The sequence below is a fragment of the Eptatretus burgeri genome, chromosome 14 (genome assembly GCF_056783735.1).
Source record: "Eptatretus burgeri isolate ZD-2024b chromosome 14, Ebu_testis_v1, whole genome shotgun sequence".
In the NCBI taxonomy this organism is placed as follows: Eukaryota; Metazoa; Chordata; class Myxini; order Myxiniformes; family Myxinidae; genus Eptatretus; species Eptatretus burgeri.
This window is the reverse complement of record NC_140974.1, coordinates 15871074-15893628: the sequence shown is the minus strand read 5'-3', so window position 1 is coordinate 15893628 and position 22555 is coordinate 15871074. Positions and strand designations below refer to the sequence as shown.

Genomic DNA, 22555 nt, shown 5'->3' with positions numbered 1-22555 from the left:
TGTTTTATAATACCGTGGTGGTGAGGTGATTTATAATACCATGGTGTTGAGGTGATTTATAATACCGTGGTGGTGAGGTGTTTTATAATACCATGGTGTTGAGGTGTTTTATAATAGCGTGATGGTGAGGTGATTTATAATACCGTGGTGTTGAGGTGTTTTATAATAGCATGGTGGTGAGGTGATTTATAATACCGTGGTGTTGAGGTGTTTTATAATAGCATGGTCGTGAGGTGTTTTATAATACCGTGGTGTTGAGGTGTTTTATAATAGCGTGGTGGTGAGGTGTTTTATAATACCATGGTGTTGAGGTGTTTTATAATAGCGTGATGGTGAGGTGATTTAAAATACCGTGGTGGTGAGGTGTTTTATAATACCATGGTGTTGAGGTGTTTTATAATACCATGGTGGTGAGGTGTTTTATAATACCATGGTGTTGAGGTGTTTTATAATAGCGTGATGGTGAGGTGATTTATAATACCGTGGTGGTGAGGTGTTTTATAATACCATGGTGTTGAGGTGTTTTATAATAGCGTGATGGTGAGGTGATTTATAATACCATGGTGTTGAGGTGTTTTATAATAGCGTGTTGGTGAGGTGTTTTATAATACCATGGTGTTGAGGTGTTTTATAATACCGTGGTGGTGAGATGTTTTATAATACCATGGTGGTGAGATGTTTTATAATAACGTGGTGGTGAGATGTTTTATAATAGCGTGGTGGTGAGGTGTTTTATAATAGCGTGGTGGTGAGGTGTTTTATAATACCGTGGTGGTGAGGTGTTTTATAATACCATGGTGTTGAGGTGTTTTATAATAGCGTGATGGTGAGGTGATTTATAATACCGTGGTGTTGAGGTGTTTTATAATAGCATGGTCGTGAGGTGTTTTATAATACCGTGGTGGTGAGGTGTTTTATAATACCATGGTGTTGAGGTGTTTTATAATAGCGTGATGGTGAGGTGATTTATAATACCGTGGTGGTGAGGTGTTTTATAATACCATGGTGGTGAGGTGTTTTATAATACCATGGTGTTGAGGTGTTTTATAATAGCGTGATGGTGAGGTGATTTATAATACCGTGGTGGTGAGGTGTTTTATAATACCATGGTGTTGAGGTGTTTTATAATAGCGTGATGGTGAGGTGATTTATAATACCATGGTGTTGAGGTGTTTTATAATAGCGTGTTGGTGAGGTGTTTTATAATACCATGGTGTTGAGGTGTTTTATAATACCGTGGTGTTGAGGTGTTTTATAATAGCGTGGTGGTGAGATGTTTTATAATACCATGGTGGTGAGATGTTTTATAATAGCGTGGTGGTGAGATGTTTTATAATAGCGTGGTGGTGAGGTGTTTTATAATACCATGGTGGTGAGGTGTTTTATAATACCATGGTGGTGAGGTGTTTTATAATACCATGGTGGTGAGGTGTTTTATAATAGCGTGTTGGTGAGGTGTTTTATAATAGCGTGGTGGTGAGGTGTTTTATAATACCATGGTGGTGAGGTGTTTTATAATACCATGGTGGTGAGGTGTTTTATAATACCATGGTGTTGAGGTGTTTTATAATAGCGTGTTGGTGAGGTGTTTTATAATACCATGGTGTTGAGGTGTTTTATAATAGCGTGGTGGTGAGATGTTTTATAATAGCGTGGTGGTGAGATGTTTTATAATAGCGTGGTGGTGAGGTGTTTTATAATAGCGTGGTGGTGAGGTGTTTTATAATACCGTGGTGTTGAGGTGTTTTATAATAGCGTGGTGGTGAGGTGTTTTATAATAGCGTGGTGAGGTGTTTTATAATAGTGTGGTGGTGAGGTGTTTTATAATACCGTGGTGGTGAGGTGTTTTATAATACCGTGGTGGTGAGGTGTTTTATAATAGCATGGTCGTGAGGTGTTTTTATAATACCATGGTGTTGAGGTGTTTTATAATAGCGTGGTGGTGAGGTGATTTATAATACCGTGGTGGTGAGGTGTTTTATAATAGCGTGGTGGTGAGGTGTTTTATAATACCGTGGTAGTGAGGTGTTTTATAATACCGTGGTGGTGAGGTGTTTTATAATAGCATGGTCGTGAGGTGTTTTATAATACCATGGTGGTGAGGTGTTTTATAATACCATGGTGTTGAGGTGTTTTATAATAGCGTGATGGTGAGGTGATTTATAATACCGTGGTGGTGAGGTGTTTTATAATACCATGGTGTTGAGGTGTTTTATAATAGCGTGATGGTGAGGTGATTTATAATACCGTGGTGTTGAGGTGTTTTATAATAGCATGGTCGTGAGGTGTTTTATAATAGCATGGTCGTGAGGTGTTTTATAATACCATGGTGGTGAGGTGTTTTATAATACCATGGTGGTGAGGTGTTTTATAATAGCGTGGTGGTGAGGTGTTTTATAATAGCGTGATGGTGAGGTGATTTATAATACCGTGGTGTTGAGGTGTTTTATAATAGCATGGTCGTGAGGTGTTTTATAATACCGTGGTGGTGAGGTGTTTTATAATACCATGGTGTTGAGGTGTTTTATAATAGCGTGATGGTGAGGTGATTTATAATACCGTGGTGGTGAGGTGTTTTATAATACCATGGTGGTGAGGTGTTTTATAATACCATGGTGTTGAGGTGTTTTATAATAGCGTGATGGTGAGGTGATTTATAATACCGTGGTGGTGAGGTGTTTTATAATACCATGGTGTTGAGGTGTTTTATAATAGCGTGATGGTGAGGTGATTTATAATACCGTGGTGTTGAGGTGTTTTATAATAGCATGGTCGTGAGGTGTTTTATAATACCATGGTGTTGAGGTATTTTATAATAGCGTGTTGGTGAGGTGATTTATAATAGCGTGGTCGTGAGGTGTTTTATAATAGCATGGTCGTGAGGTGTTTTATAATAGCATGGTGTTGAGGTGTTTTATAATACCATGGTGTTGAGGTGTTTTATAATAGCGTGTTGGTGAGGTGACTTATAATACCGTGGTGTTGAGGTGTTTTTTAATAGCGTGGTGGTGAGGTGTTTTATAATAGCGTGGTGTTGAGGTGTTTTATAATAGCGTGGTGGTGAGGTGTTTTATAATAGCGTGGTGGTGAGGTGTTTTATAATAGCGTGGTGAGGTGTTTTATAATAGTGTGGTGGTGAGGTGTTTTATAATAGCGTGGTGGTGAGGTGTTTTATAATAGCATGGCCGTGAGGTGTTTTGTAATACCATGGTGGTGAGGTGTTTTATAATAGCGTGTTGGTGAGGTGTTTTATAATAGCGTGTTGGTGAGGTGTTTTATAATAGCGTGGTGGTGAGGTGTTTTATAATAGCGTGTTGGTGAGGTGTTTTACAATACCGTGGTGGTGAGGTGTTTTACAATAGCGTGGTGGTGAGCTGTTTTATAATAGCGTGGTGGTGAGGTGTTTTATAATAGCGTGTTGGTGAGGTCTTTTATAATACCGTGGTGGTGAGGTGTTTTTAATACCATGGTGGTGAGGTGTTTTACAATAGCGTGGTGGTGAGGTGTTTTATAATAGCGTGGTGGTGAGGTGTTTTTAATAATGTGGTGAGGTGTTTTATAATAGTGTGGTGGTGGGGTTTTTTAAAAAAATAATATGGTGGTGAGGTTTTTTAAATAATGTGGAGGTGAGGTGTTTTATAATAGCGTGGTGGTGAGGTTTTTTTAATACCATGGAGGTTAGGTGTTTTATAATAGCATGGTGGTGAGGTGTTTTATAATAGCGTGGTGGTGAGGTTTTTTTAATACCATGGAGGTGAGGTGTTCTTTAATAGTGTGATGGTGAGGTTTTTAAAAAAAATAATATGGTGGTGAGGTTTTTTAAATAATGTGGAGGTGAGGTGTTTTATAATAGCGTGGTGGTGAGGTGTTTTAATACCATGGAGGTGAGGTGTTCTTTAATAGCGTGGTGGTGAGGTTTTTTTTTAATAATGTGGTGGTGAAGGTGTTTTATAATAGCGTGGTGGTGAGGTTTTTTTAATACCATGGAGGTGAGGTGTTTTTAATAATGTGGTGGTGAGGTTTTTTTAAAATAATGTGGTGAGGTGTTTTTTAAGACTGTGGTGGTGAGGTGTATTTAATATGTGGAGATTACGTGGAGGTGAGGTGTCTTTAATAATGTGGTGAGGTGTTTTTAATGTGCTGAGGTTTTTTTAATAGCGCGGTGGTGCGGTTTTTTTAATAGCGCGGTGGTGAGGTGTTTTATAATAGCGTGGTGGTGAGGTGTTTTATAATAGCGTGGTGGTGAGGTGTTTTATAATAGCGTGGTGGTGAGGTGTTTTATAATAGCGTGGTGGTGAGTTGTTTTATAATAGCATGGTCGTGAGGTGTTTTATAATACCATGGTGGTGAGGTGTTTTATAATAGCGTGGTGTTGAGGTGTTTTATAATAGCGTGGTGGTGAGGTGTTTTATAATACCGTGGTGGTGAGGTGTTTTATAAAGCGTGGTGGTGAGGTGTTTTATAATACCGTGGTGGTGAGGTGTTTTATAATAGCATGGTGGTGAGGTGTTTTATAAGACCATGGTGTTGAGGTGTTTTATAATAGCGTGGTGGTGAGGTGATTTATAATACCGTGGTGGTGAGGTGTTTTATAATAGCGTGGTGGTGAGGTGTTTTATAATACCGTGGTGGTGAGGTGTTTTATAATACCGTGGTGGTGAGGTGTATTATAATACCGTGGTGGTGAGATGTTTTATAATACCGTGGTGGTGAGGTGTTTTATAATAGCATGGTCGTGAGGTGTTTTATAATACCATGGTGGTGAGGTGTTTTATAATACCATGGTGTTGAGGTGTTTTATAATAGCGTGATGGTGAGGTGATTTATAATACCGTGGTGGTGAGGTGTTTTATAATACCATGGTGTTGAGGTGTTTTATAATAGCGTGATGGTGAGGTGATTTATAATACCGTGGTGTTGAGGTGTTTTATAATAGCATGGTCGTGAGGTGTTTTATAATACCATGGTGTTGAGGTGTTTTATAATAGCGTGGTGGTGAGGTGTTTTATAATACCATGGTGTTGAGGTGTTTTATAATAGCGTGATGGTGAGGTGATTTATAATACCGTGGTGGTGAGGTGTTTTATAATACCATGGTGTTGAGGTGTTTTATAATACCATGGTGGTGAGGTGTTTTATAATACCATGGTGTTGAGGTGTTTTATAATAGCGTGGTGGTGAGGTGTTTTATAATACCATGGTGTTGAGGTGTTTTATAATCGCGTGGTGGTGAGGTGATTTATAATACCGTGGTGGTGAGGTGTTTTATAATACCATGGTGTTGAGGTGTTTTATAATAGCGTGATGGTGAGGTGATTTATAATACCGTGGTGTTGAGGTGTTTTATAATAGCGTGGTGGTGAGGTGTTTTATAATACCATGGTGTTGAGGTGTTTTATAATAGCGTGATGGTGAGGTGATTTATAATACCGTGGTGGTGAGGTGTTTTATAATACCATGGTGTTGAGGTGTTTTATAATAGCGTGATGGTGAGGTGATTTATAATACCGTGGTGTTGAGGTGTTTTATAATAGCATGGTCGTGAGGTGTTTTATAATAGCATGGTGTTGAGGTGTTTTATAATACCGTGGTGTTGAGGTGTTTTTTAATAGCGTGGTGGTGAGGTGTTTTATAATAGCGTGGTGTTGAGGTGTTTTATAATAGCGTGGTGGTGAGGTGTTTTATAATAGCGTGGTGGTGAGGTGTTTTATAATCGCGTGGTGAGGTGTTTTATAATAGTGTGGTGGTGAGGTGTTTTATAATAGCGTGGTGGTGAGGTGTTTTATAATAGCATGGCCGTGAGGTGTTTTATAATACCATGGTGGTGAGGTGTTTTATAATAGCGTGTTGGTGAGGTGTTTTATAATAGCGTGGTGGTGAGGTGTTTTATAATAGCGTGTTGGTGAGGTGTTTTACAATACCGTGGTGGTGAGGTGTTTTACAATAGCGTGGTGGTGAGCTGTTTTATAATAGCGTGGTGGTGAGGTGTTTTATAATAGCGTGTTGGTGAGGTCTTTTATAATACCGTGGTGGTGAGGTGTTTTTAATACCATGGTGGTGAGGTGTTTTACAATAGCGTGGTGGTGAGGTGTTTTTAATAATGTGGTGAGGTGTTTTATAACAGTGTGGTGGTGGGGTGTTTTATAATAGCGTGGTGGTGAGGTTTTTTTAATACCATGGAGGTTAGGTGTTTTATAATAGCATGGTGGTGAGGTGTTTTATAATAGCGTGGTGGTGAGGTTTTTTAATACCATGGAGGTGAGGTGTTCTTTAATAGTGTGATGGTGAGGTTTTTAAAAAAAATAATATGGTGGTGAGGTTTTTTAAATAATGTGGAGGTGAGGTGTTTTATAATGGCGTGGTGGTGAGGTGTTTTAATACCATGGAGGTGAGGTGTTCTTTAATAGCGTGGTGGTGAGGTTTTTTTTAAATAATGTGGTGGTGAAGGTGTTTTATAATAGCGTGGTGGTGAGGTGTTTTTAATACCATGGAGGTGAGGTGTTTTTAATAATGTGGTGGTGAGGTTTTTTAAAATAATGTGGTGAGGTGTTTTTAAGACTGTGGTGGTGAGGTGTATTTAATATGTGGAGATTACGTGGAGGTGAGGTGTCTTTAATAATGTGGTGAGGTGTTTTTAATGTGCTGAGGTTTTTTAATAGCGCGGTGGTGCGGTTTTTTTAATAGCGCGGTGGTGAGGTGTTTTATAATAGCGTGGTGGTGAGGTGTTTTATAATAGCGTGGTGGTGAGGTGTTTTATAATAGCGTGGTGGTGAGGTGTTTTATAATAGCGTGGTGGTGAGGTGTTTTATAATAGCGTGGTGGTGAGTTGTTTTATAATAGCATGGTCGTGAGGTGTTTTATAATACCATGGTGGTGAGGTGTTTTATAATACCGTGGTGGTGAGGTGTTTTATAATACCGTGGTGGTGAGGTGTTTTATAATAGCATGGTCGTGAGGTGTTTTATAATACCATGGTGGTGAGGTGTTTTATAATACCATGGTGTTGAGGTGTTTTATAATAGCGTGATGGTGAGGTTTTTTATAATAGCGTGGTGGTGAGGTGTTTTATAATAGCGTGTTGGTGAGGTGTTTTACAATACCGTGGTGGTGAGGTGTTTTACAATAGCGTGGTGGTGAGCTGTTTTATAATAGCGTGGTGGTGAGGTGTTTTATAATAGCGTGTTGGTGAGGTCTTTTATAATACCATGGTGGTGAGGTGTTTTTAATACCATGGTGGTGAGGTGTTTTACAATAGCGTGGTGGTGAGGTGTTTTTAATAATGTGGTGAGGTGTTTTATAACAGTGTGGTGGTGGGGTGTTTTATAATAGCGTGGTGGTGAGGTTTTTTACTACTATGGCAGTTAGGTGTTTAATAATCGCATGGTGGTGCGGTGTTTTATAATAGCGTGGTGGCGAGGTTTTTTTAATACCATGGAGGTGAGGTGTTCTTTAATAGTGTGATGGTGAGGTTTTTAAAAAAAATAATATGGTGGTGAGGTTTTTTAAATAATGTGGAGGTGAGGTGTTTTATAATAGCGTGGTGGTGAGGTGTTTTAATACCATGGAGGTGAGGTGTTCTTTAATAGCGTGGTGGTGAGGTTTTTTTTAAATAATGTGGTGGTGAAGGTGTTTTATAATAGCGTGGTGGTGTGGTGTTTTTAATACCATGGAGGTGAGGTGTTTTTAATAATGTGGTGGTGAGGTTTTTTAAAATAATGTGGTGAGGTGTTTTTTAAGACTGTGGTGGTGAGGTGTATTTAATATGTGGAGATTACGTGGAGGTGAGGTGTCTTTAATAATGTGGTGAGGTGTTTTTAATGTGCTGAGGTTTTTTTAATAGCGCGGTGGTGCGGTTTTTTTAATAGCGCGGTGGTGAGGTTTTTTAATAGCGTGATGGTGAGGTGTTTTATAATAGCATGGTGGTGAGGTGTTTGTTATTCCATGGTGGTGAGGTTTTTTAATAATGTGGTGAGGTGTATTTAATATGTGGGGATTACGTGGAGGTGAGGTGTTTTTAATGTGGTGGTGAGGTTTTTAACAATGTGGAGGTGTGGTGTTTTTAATTATGTGGTGGTGAGGTGTTTCTCATAATGTGGTGAGGTGTTTTTAATAATGTGGTGGTGAGGTGTTTTATAATAGCGTGGTGGTGAGGTGTTTTATAATAGCATGGTGGTGAGGTGTTTATAATACCACGGAGGTGAGTTTTTAATAATGTGGTGGTGAGGTGTTTTTATCCCCCGCCGCGTGGCGGAAGGGGGATATTGTTGTCACCCAGGTCGTCTGGCTGTCCATCCGGCTGTCCGTCCGTCCGGGCGTCAACATTTATAGCTGTGAGTGCGGTAACTCAGAAACTGTTTGCCATATCGATATGAAATTCGGGTCACACATGTACCACCTGAAAAGGAAGAACCCTATTGATTTGGGCGTGGCTGGATCCAAGTTGGCCGACTGGGGCGGCCATCTTGAAAAAAAAAAGTTTTTTGTAATAATTGGAAAACCGCTTATCTGATTTCAATTATTTTTGGTTTCTACGTTCCTCACCCCTGGGGAACTTTTTCGAGATGATGACCAAATGGTGTCTTGTTTCCAATTCACCTCCCTCATTATCTGGAATATGTATGACCTTTTTCATTCAATGGTGGGGGATTCCCCATCTCTGATGGTATATTTTAATACTGTGGTGGTGAGATGTATTTAATATGTGGTGGTGAGGTGTTTTTAATACCATGGAGGTGAGATGTTTTTAATAATGTGGTGGTGAGGTGTTTTTTAATACTGTGGTGAGGTGCATTTAATATGTGGCGATTACGCGGAGGTGAGGTGTTTTTAATATTGTGGTGGTGACGTGATTTTAATAATGTGGTGGTGAGGTGTTTATTATAGCGTGGTGGTGAGGTGTTTTTAATACCATGGAGGTGAGGTGTATTTAATAATGTGATGGTGAGGTGTTTTTAATAATGTGGTGGTGAGGTTTTTAGCTCGCCTGTTCGAAGAAGAGAGAGCTATAGCTCTCTGTTAAATTTGTGAAAATGTTAAAATTTTTGGTGCAAGTTATTTTTTCCTTTCTAATGTTTTTATCGACCACACTATTTTTTATACGCCCGATATATATATATATATATATATATATATATATATATATATATATATATATATATATATATATATATATATATATATATATATATATATATATATATGTGTGTGTATATATATATATGTGTGTATATATATATATGTGTGTATATATATATATATGTGTGTGTATATATATATATGTATGTATATATATATATATATATATATATATATATATATATATATATATATATATATATATATATATATGTATATATATATATATATGTATATATATATATATGTATATATATATATATGTATATATATATATATATATATATATGTATATATATATATATATATATATATATATATATATATATATATGTATATGTATATATATATATATATATATGTATATGTATATGTATATATATATATATGTATATATATGTATATATATATATATATATATATATATATATGTATATGTATATGTATATATATATATATATATATATATATATATATATATATATATATATATATATATATATATATATATATATGTCGCGGCGTATTATGTATCCTCCGTCCGTCTGCCTTTCTGTGTCTGTCCGTCCGTTCCTACATTGGGTGTGTGACAGGAAAGTTTAGATTCAATTTTGGTGAAGATCCCGATCCGGATCTGCATCTGATAAATTTTTCAATGATTCTTCACCATCGAGAGATAGGGCTGAACTAATATATAGCATGATATCTGAAACAGTTGTGGACGGATTCAAATGAAACTTGGTGGACAGGTTGGGTGTGTGACCACGACAAATTATTTTGACTTTGGTGAAGATCCGAATCCGGATCTGGATCCGAGAATTATTTAATTTTAAAGTGATTCTTCACCATTGAGAGATCGGGCCAAAAAAGATATATAGCATGATATTTCAAAAATGTATTGGGCCCGATATGTTCTCGTGGATCATGCATTACGTGGCGGAGGTATGAGCTCCACCGAGTGCCCTTCTAGTTATTATAGTATTGCCTGCTAAATTATATGTCATTAATTTATTGGAATTGTACATATCACCTGGATCTCTTTTGCTAACCTCTAAATTCCATCCGCCCAAGGTGCAGGTCCCTCTGCTAGTCACGAATAAGATTTTTTTCCTTTTCAGCCTCTGCTTTGTTACTGTTTCAATTGGAGTTTGGAGTCATCTCAGTGATGTCATATTCTCGAAGTCCACCTTTGTGATATCTACCTGTTTGATGGTATCCAAGGTGACAAACTCACTAATCAACTTTTTGAAGAGATTCGTACTGCGTCAGCTACCAAGTATATATTTGGATCCTTTTGGTGCAGAAGGGGAGGGGTGGGGGGGGGAGGTGATGTGAATGAAAGTAGGAACTACTGACACATAGAAAAGCAATTGTACTTCTATCAAAGGATGTTCCAACAGCACCAAGTAGCCTAATGAATCTTGCTTATGATTTTTTTTTTTTTTTTTTTGTATACCTTGGTCGAGGCTCGTATGAGAGCTAACACACAACTCACAGCAAGGAGGCATGAGACAAGAGGGGCGGGAGTGGAAGAGACAAAACAGTGGGGAACAGACACATTAGGTGAACTGTGGAAGGGAGAGGGATGGGGATGGGACGGGGAACATGGCGAAGAGAAGATGGACATTTCAGGGACTTTCAGGAAGGAAAGTAGGAGAAATGAAGGAAGTGGGCTTGGGTGGATTATCGGGGGTAGAAAAGATCGAGGATTTGGATGGGGGAAGATAAGAGGTGGTGGTGAACAGCTGTTTTGAAAGCCTGGAGGGAAGAATGGGAAAGAATAGAGTGAGGAAGTTTATTCCAAAGGCGGGAAAAAAGAGGAATGAAAGAGTGAAGATGAGCAGTGATTCGTGATTTTGGTAGTTTTACCAGAAGGGGGTTGTTGGCGGACCTTGAGCGCCCTGTGGAAATGTGGTGGGGACAAATCGCAGAGAGAGCAGGGGGGGCAAGGCTGGAGAGGAGTCGGTAGAAGACAGAAAGACCACCGACCAACCTGCGGTGATTGAGTGAGAGGCCCAAAAACTCAGCTTCATTGCGGGAGATGCCGATGATCTTAAATGCCCTGGTTTCGACAGCGTGAAGCCGAGAAAGGTGGGAGGCAGGAGCACCAGCCCAGAGGGGAGAGCAGTACTCCATCAGGCTACGGACAAAAGCTTTGTAAGTGGTCAGGAGCTCAAGAGGGCGGAGGAAGGACTTGGCACGACAGAGGATTCCCAGTCGGCGACTGGCTTTTGAGGCGAGGTTGGAAATGTGACTTTCCCAGGAAAGGTCATGGCAGATAGTGAGACCTAGAAGCTTGAAAGAAAAGACTTCTTCCAGAGGATTGTTGAGAAAGTGGATGGGGGGGGGTTTTGTAAACGGTCCTTTCGAAGAGACATAGTGAGAGTGTGAGATTTGTCTGGATTGAAAGACATGTTCCACGTGTTGGACCAGTTTGTGATTTTATCCAGATCTGCAGTGAGTGAAGAAGCTGCTGCTTGCCGGTCTGAGGGATGACAGATGGTACGGCAGAGGGTGGAGTCGTCGGCAAAGAGAAATAGAGGATTTTCCAGAGAGTCCGAGAGATCATTGATGAAAACCAGAAAAAGAACAGGGCCCAGAACGCTACCTTGAGGAACTCCAGCCTGCACAGGAAGAGGGGATGAAAGAACTCCATTTAGGGCCACACGTTGACTGCGACAGGAGAGGAAGTCTGCGAGCCATGAGTGGAGATGGCCTTGAATACCATGGGAAGAGAGTTTGGTGAGTAGTGCAGGGTGCCAGACTGTGTCAAAAGCACGTGATATGTCCAGGGATACGGCTCGGATTTCCTGTCTGGCATTGAGGACCTCCATCCATTGATGGGAGAGCAGAAGCAGCATATCCAGGGTTGAGTGACCTGGTCTGAAACCAAATTGATGATTGGAAATCAAGCCATTGGAGAAGAGGAAGGATTTCATATCTGAGGCGATGATGGATTCCATCACCTTGCTGATGATTGGGAGAAGGCTGATTGGTCTGTAGTTATAGGGATCTGTTTTTGCACCTTTTTTATGCAGGGCAGTGATGTTAGCAGATTTCCAAGCAGATGGCAGATGACCCTGGGCAAATGAGAGGGTGAATAGAACAGAGAGAGGGTGAGCAAGAGCAGAAGAGCAGACTTTAAGGACACGTGGGCTGATGCCGTCTGGACCGGTTGCAGAATCTGACTCGAGGTTTGAAAGCAAGCTCTCCACCTTGTCAGGAGAAAAGGATACAGAGTCCAGGGACAGTTGGGTGCGACTGGGTAAAGTGGGTAGAGATAGTGATGGGTTTAGGACACAAGATTTAGCTGCAAACACCGAGTTTAGACATTCAGCTTTATCACGTGTGGAATCAGCAGTGCGGCCATTTGAGGTAAGGGAGGGGATGGAGGGGGAACATACACCAGAAACAGATTTGATTAAACGCCACCAGGATTTTGAGGAGGGAGAGAGGTATGAGAGTTCAGACTTGAGATGAGAAAGATGTTGTTTTCTGGCTCTCCTGAGGGTAGATACACACTTGTTCCGAGCTTTGTGGAAAGAACTGAGATTGCCCTCAGTTGGGTTTGCTTTCCATGAGGCAAAGGCAAGTTGTTTCAGGACAACTGCCTCACCACAAGCTTCAGTAAACCAAGGGCGGGAGGAAGGGTAAGACAACTGAACACGAGAGGGGATAAATCTGTGCATGAGGGAGAGCAAGTTTCTTTGAAAGAATTCCCAGGATGAGTTGATGTTTGAGAAAGTAGTGATAGGAGACCAGTCTGTAAGTTTGATGGCTGCTCGGAGACCCTGCCAGTCGGCTTGAGTGAAATGCCAGACTCGACGGCGGTGAGGTGGTTCTCTGATAACAGCCAGAGAGATGTCCACTTTAACAAGGACGTGGTCAGAAGAACCAATTGGAGCGAAGGAAGAGCAGCAGATATTGTCAGGGAAATTTGTCAAAATCAGATCCAGAAGAGATGGAGTACCATTGGTTGAGATCCGGGTCGGGAAGTTGACCGATTGAGTCAGTCCCAATGAGTCGCAGAAAGCTTTTGCTGAGGTGCCATGGCAGGTTTGAGAGGTACCCACACCTAGCCAACTGGCGTGATGACAATTGAAGTCACCACATAAGAGGAAGAGAGAGTTTGGATGAGAAGATAGAAGATGGTCCATGTTTTCGGAACATGCATGTTCATATTTGAAATAGCTTTTCAAAGAACTGCAGAGTTGCAAGATTCTATCTATACAGTACATGTCTTTTCATAAGCTAAGCCATTGAATACTGACATAGCTGACAAGTTCATGGTACTCATTGTCACAGATGGCAAAAAATTCTCGAAGAATACCTTTGTTTTGTGGTTTTATCACATTGGTAGACTATTGAAAAACAAATCGAGACAAACAATCGTTGAGTTTGAAATTTTCATTTGCTTCCGGAAGGCCGACAAACCTGTGAGATAAGCTTGTATGGCTGTGAGAGCGCGAGACTCGTGCAAAAAACGTGAAATTCAGCTTGTATCCCTCCTCCCCATACCTCTCCCTCGATATCCATTTTCCATTTCTCCACTCCTCACTATATCCACCCACACTCTCCTCGAAACTTCTTCCCCCACTTCCACTCTTCTCTATGTCCCCTACATCACCCCAACTCTTCAATATCCCCCTTACTACTTTCTATCTTCCCCATCTACTCATCAACTAATCAGCTTTTTGAAGCTTTTTGATTCAGCAATATTTCCCCCCCCCCAATCCTCTCTATATCCCCTCACCCCTCTACTCTTCTCCATATCACCCCCCAATCCACTCTACATCCCCTTGCCTCTTTACCCCTCTCCATACCTCCCCCCCAAAAAATATATCAACCTTTAATATCCCATGGATATTATATTTAATACTAATGCTACAAATTGTTTTGTATGCTCATGCTTTCTTTACCTCATCCTTTAACATGATTAGAAATGCTTTGAACAAATTGTCAGCAAAAGAGTTGAGTTTGTATTTTATATGATGCATAGTTGGTGTGGTTACATGACTTAATTGTGAATTTTTCTGGTCACGTGGTCCTAGTAACTCACAACCAAAAGATGACAAGCGAGTTACGATGGCCCATGTCTTACAATCAGTACCTTGGGGCTTGGTGTCATCAAAAGGCCATGAAAAGTATCGAAAAAAGAATAATACCAACAAAAAAAAAACAAGTGGATAAATTTTAGATGTGTAAAAGTTAAATTACAGAGGAATGAGTGGGATGATGAGGAACTGCTAAACATGTCATCTCTGGTGGGTTCGTGGGGGATTTGACAGGACAACCAAATAAATATTAAATTCTTGTAATTAAATGATCCTCCCCCCAAGGCCCTTTTGTTCGAATATATATATATATATATATATATATATATATATATATATATATATATATATATATATATATATTTTGCTATGCTTGTGGGGGAGATGGAGGAATTTTATAGGAAAGATAGGATCGTTCAGAGTTGCTTGGACATGTAGGAGACATCTCGATGTAATTAAGTTGGGAAACTGTGAGCTTAAGTGTTACGTGTCACCACATGGGGGGGGGGGGGGCTGATGTCCAAATCCTCTTCAAATTTCCAGTCAGTTGGATGAACATTGACAATTTTAGAAATTTTGGTCTATGTTGACCTCAAAAATACTTGGTGGATGACTTCATTGATCTGATATGAAAATCCTGTTAAATTCAAGTAAATTGGATTGAATTTGAAAATCTTGGGAATTTGGCTTATGTTGACCTCACAACACTTGGTCTTTGACCGTCGCAGGGACAATGCCCACAATCTGTGAAAGTTTCAGAACATTTGACTGAGCGGTTTGGGCTGTTGGTGAGTGGACAGACAGACAAACAAAGTAACGGAACAGATCAACATACTTAAAGACAAACTAGAGTGAAAACAACCTCCTTCCACCTTCAGTGGCGGAGGAAACAATGCAAAAGGATTTGGTGATGTTACTCCAAAAAGTATGTCCTGAGTTTGAGGCCCATTGGCCACTGAATTAACACCAGGAGGTTGACTCAGCATGTCATCCTTCCAAGGTCGGCGAAATGAGCACCAGTATACTGGTAATAGGAGCTCTGCATCAGCGGCATAGCCACGACCCTAACCAATGATGCAACCAGCAGCCAAAACGGCAGCACACAATAGCTACCTCCACCACCAAAGGGGAACGGAGGTTAGGTTAACCCCCTGTTTGTCTGTGTCTTGTCTGTGTGCAGGATATCTCCAAAAGTTGTGTGTGGATTCAGATGAAATTTGGTGGAGAAATTGCATGTGTGATAAGGACAAAATGATTTGCTGAGATTTGAATCCAGATCTGGATACAATAATTTTTGAAGTGATTCTTCGCCATTGAGAGAGGGGCCAAAAATCAATATATGGCATGATATCTCAAAAAGTTGTGGACGGATTCGGAAGAAAGTTCGTGGACAGGTAGGCTGTGTGACGAGGACGAATTGATCCGATGTTGGTGAACATCTAGATCTGGATGGAGGTATGCACTCTTCCAAGTGCACTTCCATTTACCCTTGCCGGAGGAGAGGGTATTGCATTTGGGTCCATTTGTTTATCTGTTTGTTACTTGCAAAATGGAAGATTTTTCAGGTGTATTGGTCAGTCGATTTTGTTATTCTGTCTGTCTTTGTTTTTTTTTGTCTGTCTGTTTATCGCTTACAGGTCACAATTCGAAACCGATCATCAGGAAACTTTACCAAGTTGTAGGGGTAGTCTCAACTAAGAAACCTATTTATTTTGAGGTCAAAGGTCAAAGGTCATCTTGAGGTCAGATTTCTAAAATCATCATTTTTTCATCTGAGTGACTTGAAATTTGAGCAACAATTGCATATTGTGTCACTGAATTGGGAAACAAACTATTTTTGTGTTCAAAAGGTCAACTCAAGGTTCAACTTCTAAAATCATCAATTTTCAACTGAAAAATCATCAATTTACATCCTATTAACTTGAAAGTTGAACAGAATTTGCGTAGTCCATCATTGAATTGGGAAAGCGACTATTTTTTTAATGTCAAAGGTCAACTCAAGGTCAAACTTCTAAAATCATCAATCTCAATCTGAAAAATAATCAATTTTCATCCGATTCACCTGAGCTTTGATTAAGATTGTCAATTTCAATATTATTTAAATGGACAATTCGGTGTATCCATGGCAACCTTTGGAGAAAGGGTGGATTTTGCAAGTTTCGTGCTCTTCACGAGGTCATTTTCTTGTTTGTCTCTTTGTGTCCGCACAGAACGTTGTGTTTTTCTCTGCAATCGCTTGTCGGATTGAGACAAAATTTTCACTCTCGGACTGACTACTTATGTAGAATGTTTTTATTTTAATTATGACATCATAGGTCATGTGGTGTGGCAGCCGTGTTGGAAAAAACGGAAAAACTTTGGACCTCTTTCTCTGAAACCGCTCGAAGGAAAAAAATTTGAAACTACACATGGCAAGTGCTCTTCATGGGGAAGAGGTGTGATTTTTATTTTTATTTTTATTATTATTTTTTTTTTCATGATGTCATAGCTGTCTTTGGTCATTATTGCATACGTAGAATGCTCCATCCAATCAGTATGAACATTTTTGAAGGTAATCTATGGATAAAATAGTCCACAGAAATAGTATTTGATGACTTAATCGGTCACGTCATTCGCGAGCCATATTGTTGAAAAAAAAAAAAAACGCATTTAAAACTCTTCTTCTCTGAAATGGCTGAATAGATCAAGGCAAAACTTTACATGTATAACCAGGTATCCATGAGGAACAAAATGTTCACAAATATGATGTCATAGGTCACATGGTTTGGCAGTCATATTGGATTTACCCTAAAACCTACAAAAATCTTCTTTTCCAGAACGGCTGGACAGATTGAGGGGAAACTTCACACAAATGTTTCACAAGCCTTGGGTATACCAGAGTATTCACAAATAATAGATAAGTCACATGGTCTGGAAGCAATATTGGGTTGAGCGAGAATCTTAAAAAAAAAAACACTTTCTCTTGAACCGCTTCATCAATCGACATCAAAATTATGATCAAGTAGTGATAGGGAATCTATGTTTTAAATTTCAACCTGATCGGACACACGGTTTAGCAGCCAGAATTATTTAATTTTTTTCTGAATCTGGATTTTTAAAACTGAATCACCAGTACACATAGACTGTGGGCCAAGTCCCTGTTTTGTTTACTTTCCTGACCCACCTCGCTTATCCATCCATCCGTTGGGACCATACTCTGTGTAGAGCGTTGGTGCTGCCTAAGCAGTCTCCTTGGCTATTGGGCATAATCCTGGACAGCTCACCACTCTGACACAGGATACCAGCAAGCTGGCACTCATTTTGCCGACCTCGGAAGGATGACGGGCAGATCCTCGGATCCCAAGCCCACCACCCTAACCATTAAGCCAACACCAGGCATGCTCATGTATCGACCTGCATTTATAATATGCTGTGCAAAAATATAACAGAATTCATATCTGAAACTAATATAATCAAGCACAAAACTTGCACATATTTTGAAAATGTGGAATAAAACACCAAAAATATTGTTACGGCTGTGGAAATTCGCATTGCACCATAAAGGGCCCTCAGGTGAGATATCTCCATAGGTACATGTGTAGTTAGCCCAAACCCGTTGTATAGAGGGAATTTATGTGATCCATACGGGCTGCGACGCTTTGAGTTAGTCGTTTTTCTTTCTCTATCTTCTATTTCAAACAAACAGCATCTCAACAACCACGCCATCCCCACCACAGCGCCAACCACACAACGACGCCACACCACCAGCTTTGCCTTTATCTTCTCAACCTCATCCCACACCATTGCTTCTACGGCCATTCCCACACCACCCGTGAACACTGAACGTCGGGCTGTCTCAGGCCCGTTCGGCGATTGGTGCCAAACGCACCGAGCCACGAGCGTGAATGGCGGCCTTTCCGAGGGGAAAATTCGGATCAGGAATGCTTCACGCTCACTTCTCCTCCGTCCAATGGGCAAGCGCGAGGCGGCTTGGCCCCACCTCCAGGCGCGTGTAGGTGAATTCCGTCTAGGTCCGTCTATGCAAGTTTTAGGATCAGGGGAGGTTCACGCCCATTTTTGCCCGACCAATGGCTGACCGGGGGGGGTGGTGTGGGCCCGCCTCCAATCGCGTCCTGATCCGGGAATTTGCATATCGGTGCCTCCTGAGCGCTATAAAGTTGCGAGCGGAAGGCAACTCGCGCTGGAGTTGAACGAGGAGGAGAGTGTGGAACTAGGAGAGTGTGTCGTCGAGGAGTTGCTTTTGGAGACAAGGAGCGTTGCGTTGGTGGAATTGAGTCGAGTGCGCGCGGTGGAGCTGCGGGCGGCTGGTCGGGGCAGGGGAGCTCGGGTCTGAGGCAAGGAGGACGGCGGTCGGCGACAAGGTTGCGGTGTGGGGATCGCTCGTCTCCTCGTGGGACCCAAGCCAGCCAGCCACTCCCCTCCCCCAGGGCATCAACAATTTCCCCTTCCCCCACGCTGAGATAGTGCAAAGGGGGCCCCGTTCCTCCCCCACCCCAAATGTGGTGCCAACAAGCATGCCAGGAGCCCGGAGTCGGGGCACAGCGACGCGGACACTTTGCGGCTTGCCCTCCAACGCGTCACGAGGACGCGGGTAAGACCTCCCGGTCTCGCGGACCTAGGCGCTCCTCTAGGTCCCGCGCACATTTGGCCTACGGGCCTGTCTGCCTCCTTGTCTGTGAGGGTGGCTTCTTTCTTTTGCTTTTGTGTAAATGTGTTTTGGCGCCGTCTGTGAAGTAAAACTGTGTAAGTGTTGCCGTGTGTACGCGTTAGTCGGTTGTATTACATTTGCTTTATGTGCATTTCGATTCTGTATGGCTGTATATATGTGCTTTCCGTGTGCCACGGAATAAAGTGCTTGCATGTTGAACTGTGCCCGTTTCGCTTCGTCTCCTTCCTTTTAATTGACTCTCCATCCTGCTTCACATAAGAGGTTCGTAGTGGGTCCAATATCCCGGTAATTAATCGGAACCGTCAAGGCCGACGATAACACCACTCAGTTATCACTGTAGCACGGAACGGACCGCTTAAGTGGTTCGTGTCCGGAGTCGGCCTGTGGCATGGTACGATCGCCCAGGTACTTAGGTAGATCGAATTGGGCGAGCAACCCTATCCTGCGCGGGTGGGCAATTGGCACGATCGCGGTGAGGTTAAACCCCCACCCGTGACTAGCTCCCGGCATGGTTCCGAGAGGGTCACGACTCAATTGTCCGTCCGGTGGGCGACGTGCCGCGATTCGAGTTACGTGGCTGTTCGCACGCCGGCGGGCGTGAATTCGCAACAATATTGACGATCTTTTAAATATATATTGTCGAATCAAAGCACGTGTAATTTAGGCTACGAGCGCCTGTGAGAGCTAATCAGCCAATCTCACGCATAGTTTCAGACTGTACATTCAGTCCTGGTGCAGCTGTCATGGCGACTTGCACGTCAGATGCAGCTATGGAAGGCTCTTCTGGGTTTTGATTCTAATGTTGGTTTTTCTGGGTTTTGATTCATGCATGTCGTCAATATGCACAGCAAAGTGATTCCACTCAGTGAAAAGAGTGTATAGAAATTTCTAGAATGTAACTGTTAAGTGGATGCAAGTAGAAGGAAGTCCCGAAAGTAAGTTCGCTGTCAAGGCACGAGATCTAGATCAATACAGCCTGTTACAGGCTGGGACAGCTGCAGTGGGAGTGGGACTTGCAGCCAATGTCATTGCGATGACTGACTGATGATGAAGGTGAAGGATCTGGAAGGTAAGATAAGATCTCTCTTTTTATGTCTCCGCCACCAAAGGTCATATTGATAAAAGACACATTCTAACGCTCTCCAAAACTTTCCATGCAAAACGTTTTCCAACTTTCCACTCCCACCATTTTGAGCCTGTAAAAATGTAGCTATGCCTAACTATGCATGCAACTCCATATATTCAGAAGTAGGCAGACATAATTACCATTATAATTATGGACTACACACAGAATTTCTTTAAAAAAAAATCTCATCAGTTCTGGTTACAGATTTAATTAGTTGGTAACTTTAAAACAGGCAAAAATAGTCCAATACTCCAGATCAGATTTAAATTTATCCAGGACCAAGGCAGTTAAACTTCGTGATTGTTTAATTTGTTCTGGAGTAAATTCACATGAAATATAAAACTGGCCGAAATGTATGAGAACCAAAACGTACGCAATGTAATAGCAGCCATTTGAGGCAGAATTGGCAAAGGGCTGAAGCATCCAGCATCCCATTTGACATCATCAGATGTTGGACCAGTGGTTTAGAATCGAGATCAAGAATATGTCAATCATGAGCATGACTGCTGGTAACTCCACAAACCAGCAGTGCGGAGCACTGCCGCTCCCCAGAGAAGAACGGCTGTAGCTTATATCTGGTTATTCCGACCAGGTTTTCTTGAAAACTATGAAATTAATAACCCTCTTTCTGGTCAAAATATGGTCAAAAAAAAAAATTAGACTCACACTGATGAGACTCGCACTGATGAGACTCGCACCGATGAGACTCGCACCGATGAGACTCGCACCGATGAGACTCGCACCGATGAGACTCGCACCGATGAGACTCGCACCGATGAGACTCGCACCGATTAGACTCGCACCGATTAGACTCGCACCGATTAGACTCGCACCGATTAGACTCGCACCGATTAGACTCGCACCGATTAGACTCGCACCGATTAGACTCGCACCGATTAGACTCGCACTGATTATACTCACACTGATTACACTGAATAGACTTTTTTTTGGCTTTGTGAATTTTTTTTTACTTTTTCTTTTTTCGTTCACTCATCTGCGAAGAGTTTACAAGGAAATCAGTGTGGTCAAAACTACTGATTTAATTCATTACTCCCCAAGACACAATCCATTTGATGATGATGCTCTCATTGGTAGTGAAAATGCTTGATAGGTCTGAGTTGTTTGAGTGAAGACGTGGATTCACTCATTTTTTAATCAGAGCTTTGATCACTAGTTTGATAATTAATTTCAGTTCATGAAGAGTAAAAAAAAAATCATTCTGTTTGATTTTAAAAATAAAACGGCCATCTTCTGGTAAAAAAAAAATTATTGTATCATTTCCTTACTGTGTGTGTGTGTGTGTGTGTGTGTGTGTGTTTTGGGGGGGGGGGTGGACCTCGATCACTCACATTTCTGGACAGTTTCCCCATTTCTACATGGACTATATACTTTATATTTAGAAGTCACATTCAGTTCAACACAGCTATATAAAAATGGACACAAGATGGTGCTGTAGTTTTTTTGTTAATTGGCATAACTAATTAATGTGCAACTTTTTGCACTGAGGAGTTAAGATTTCTTTATAAATGATTTTTAAACTAAATGTATGCAAAATTTCAGCTAGATACTAGAGGTGGGTGATGAAAGTTTAAAAAAAACTAGCCATTTTACTTGTTTGGCCTCTGGTCTAACAAACACCAAACAAAATACAGTTCACAAAATGACAAACGCCACACAAAACAAGTCCCTGGCAAGCGTCAACAACCTCTAATTGCTCTTTTTCTTGTTACCTTTGCCGAAGGAGAGGGTATTGCATTTGGGTCTGTTTGTTTGTTTGTCCGCACAGATCTTTCGTGTTTTTCTCTGCAACCACTTGTCAGATTGAGACGAAATTTTCACCATAGAAGTGACTACACAGGTAGAATGTTTTAATGATAGTTATGATGTCATAGGTCATGTGGTGTGGCAGCCATGCTTGAAAAACCGAAAAGCTGGACCTCTGTAACTGAAAGCGCACCAAGGAAAAAATTGAAACTTGGCACATGGCAGGTACTCCTCATAGGGAATAAGTATGATTTTTTTTTTCATGACATCATCGTTTCAGATGTGGAATGCTACATCTGATCAGCATGAAAATTTTTGAGCGTCATCTCTGGATAAAATGGTCTACAGAAAAAAATTTGATGACTTCATTGGTCACATGATTCGGCAGCCATATTGTTTAAAAAAAAAACCCCTCAAATCTTCTCTGAAGTGGCTGAACAAATCTAGGTGAAACTTTACATGTATGACCGCCTATCCATGAGGAACAAAAGGTTCACACATATGATGTCATCGGTCACATGGTTTGGCAGCCATATTGGATTTACCCTCAAACCTACAAAATGCTCTTCTCTAGAATGGCTGGACAGATTGAGGGGAAACTTCACACAAATGTTCCCCAATCCTTGAGTGTAAACGTTTGTTGAGGAATAATTGTTCGGTCACATGACAAGGGTCTGCAATCTCTGATTGCTCTTTTTCTTGTTTAAAATGTTTTCATTACTTGTGTATGCACTACATATTTCTACATACATTATATAAGATGCTATACAGGTGAAGCAACATTTTAATAAAGAGCTTTTTAAACCC

At 41.0% G+C, this 22555-nt stretch overlaps 1 protein-coding gene across 10 annotated transcripts in view; it reads left to right on the top strand.

Moving 5' to 3' along the window:
• LOC147012704 (protein phosphatase EYA4-like) overlaps nt 1–22555 on the top strand; it is a 243284-nt gene that overhangs the window by 3244 nt on the left and 217485 nt on the right. Inside the window, exon 2 of one of the 10 annotated variants that reach the window (XM_085853793.1) lies at nt 16505–16624. The exons of 4 other annotated variants lie outside the window; for them this stretch is intronic. The gene's annotated coding sequence lies outside the window, so the exon portion shown is untranslated. Of the gene's footprint in view, nt 1–16504; nt 16625–22555 lie in introns of those variants that run through there. 5 more of the 10 variants (XM_085853784.1, XM_085853786.1, XM_085853785.1 and 2 more) reach the window with 5 other exon arrangements.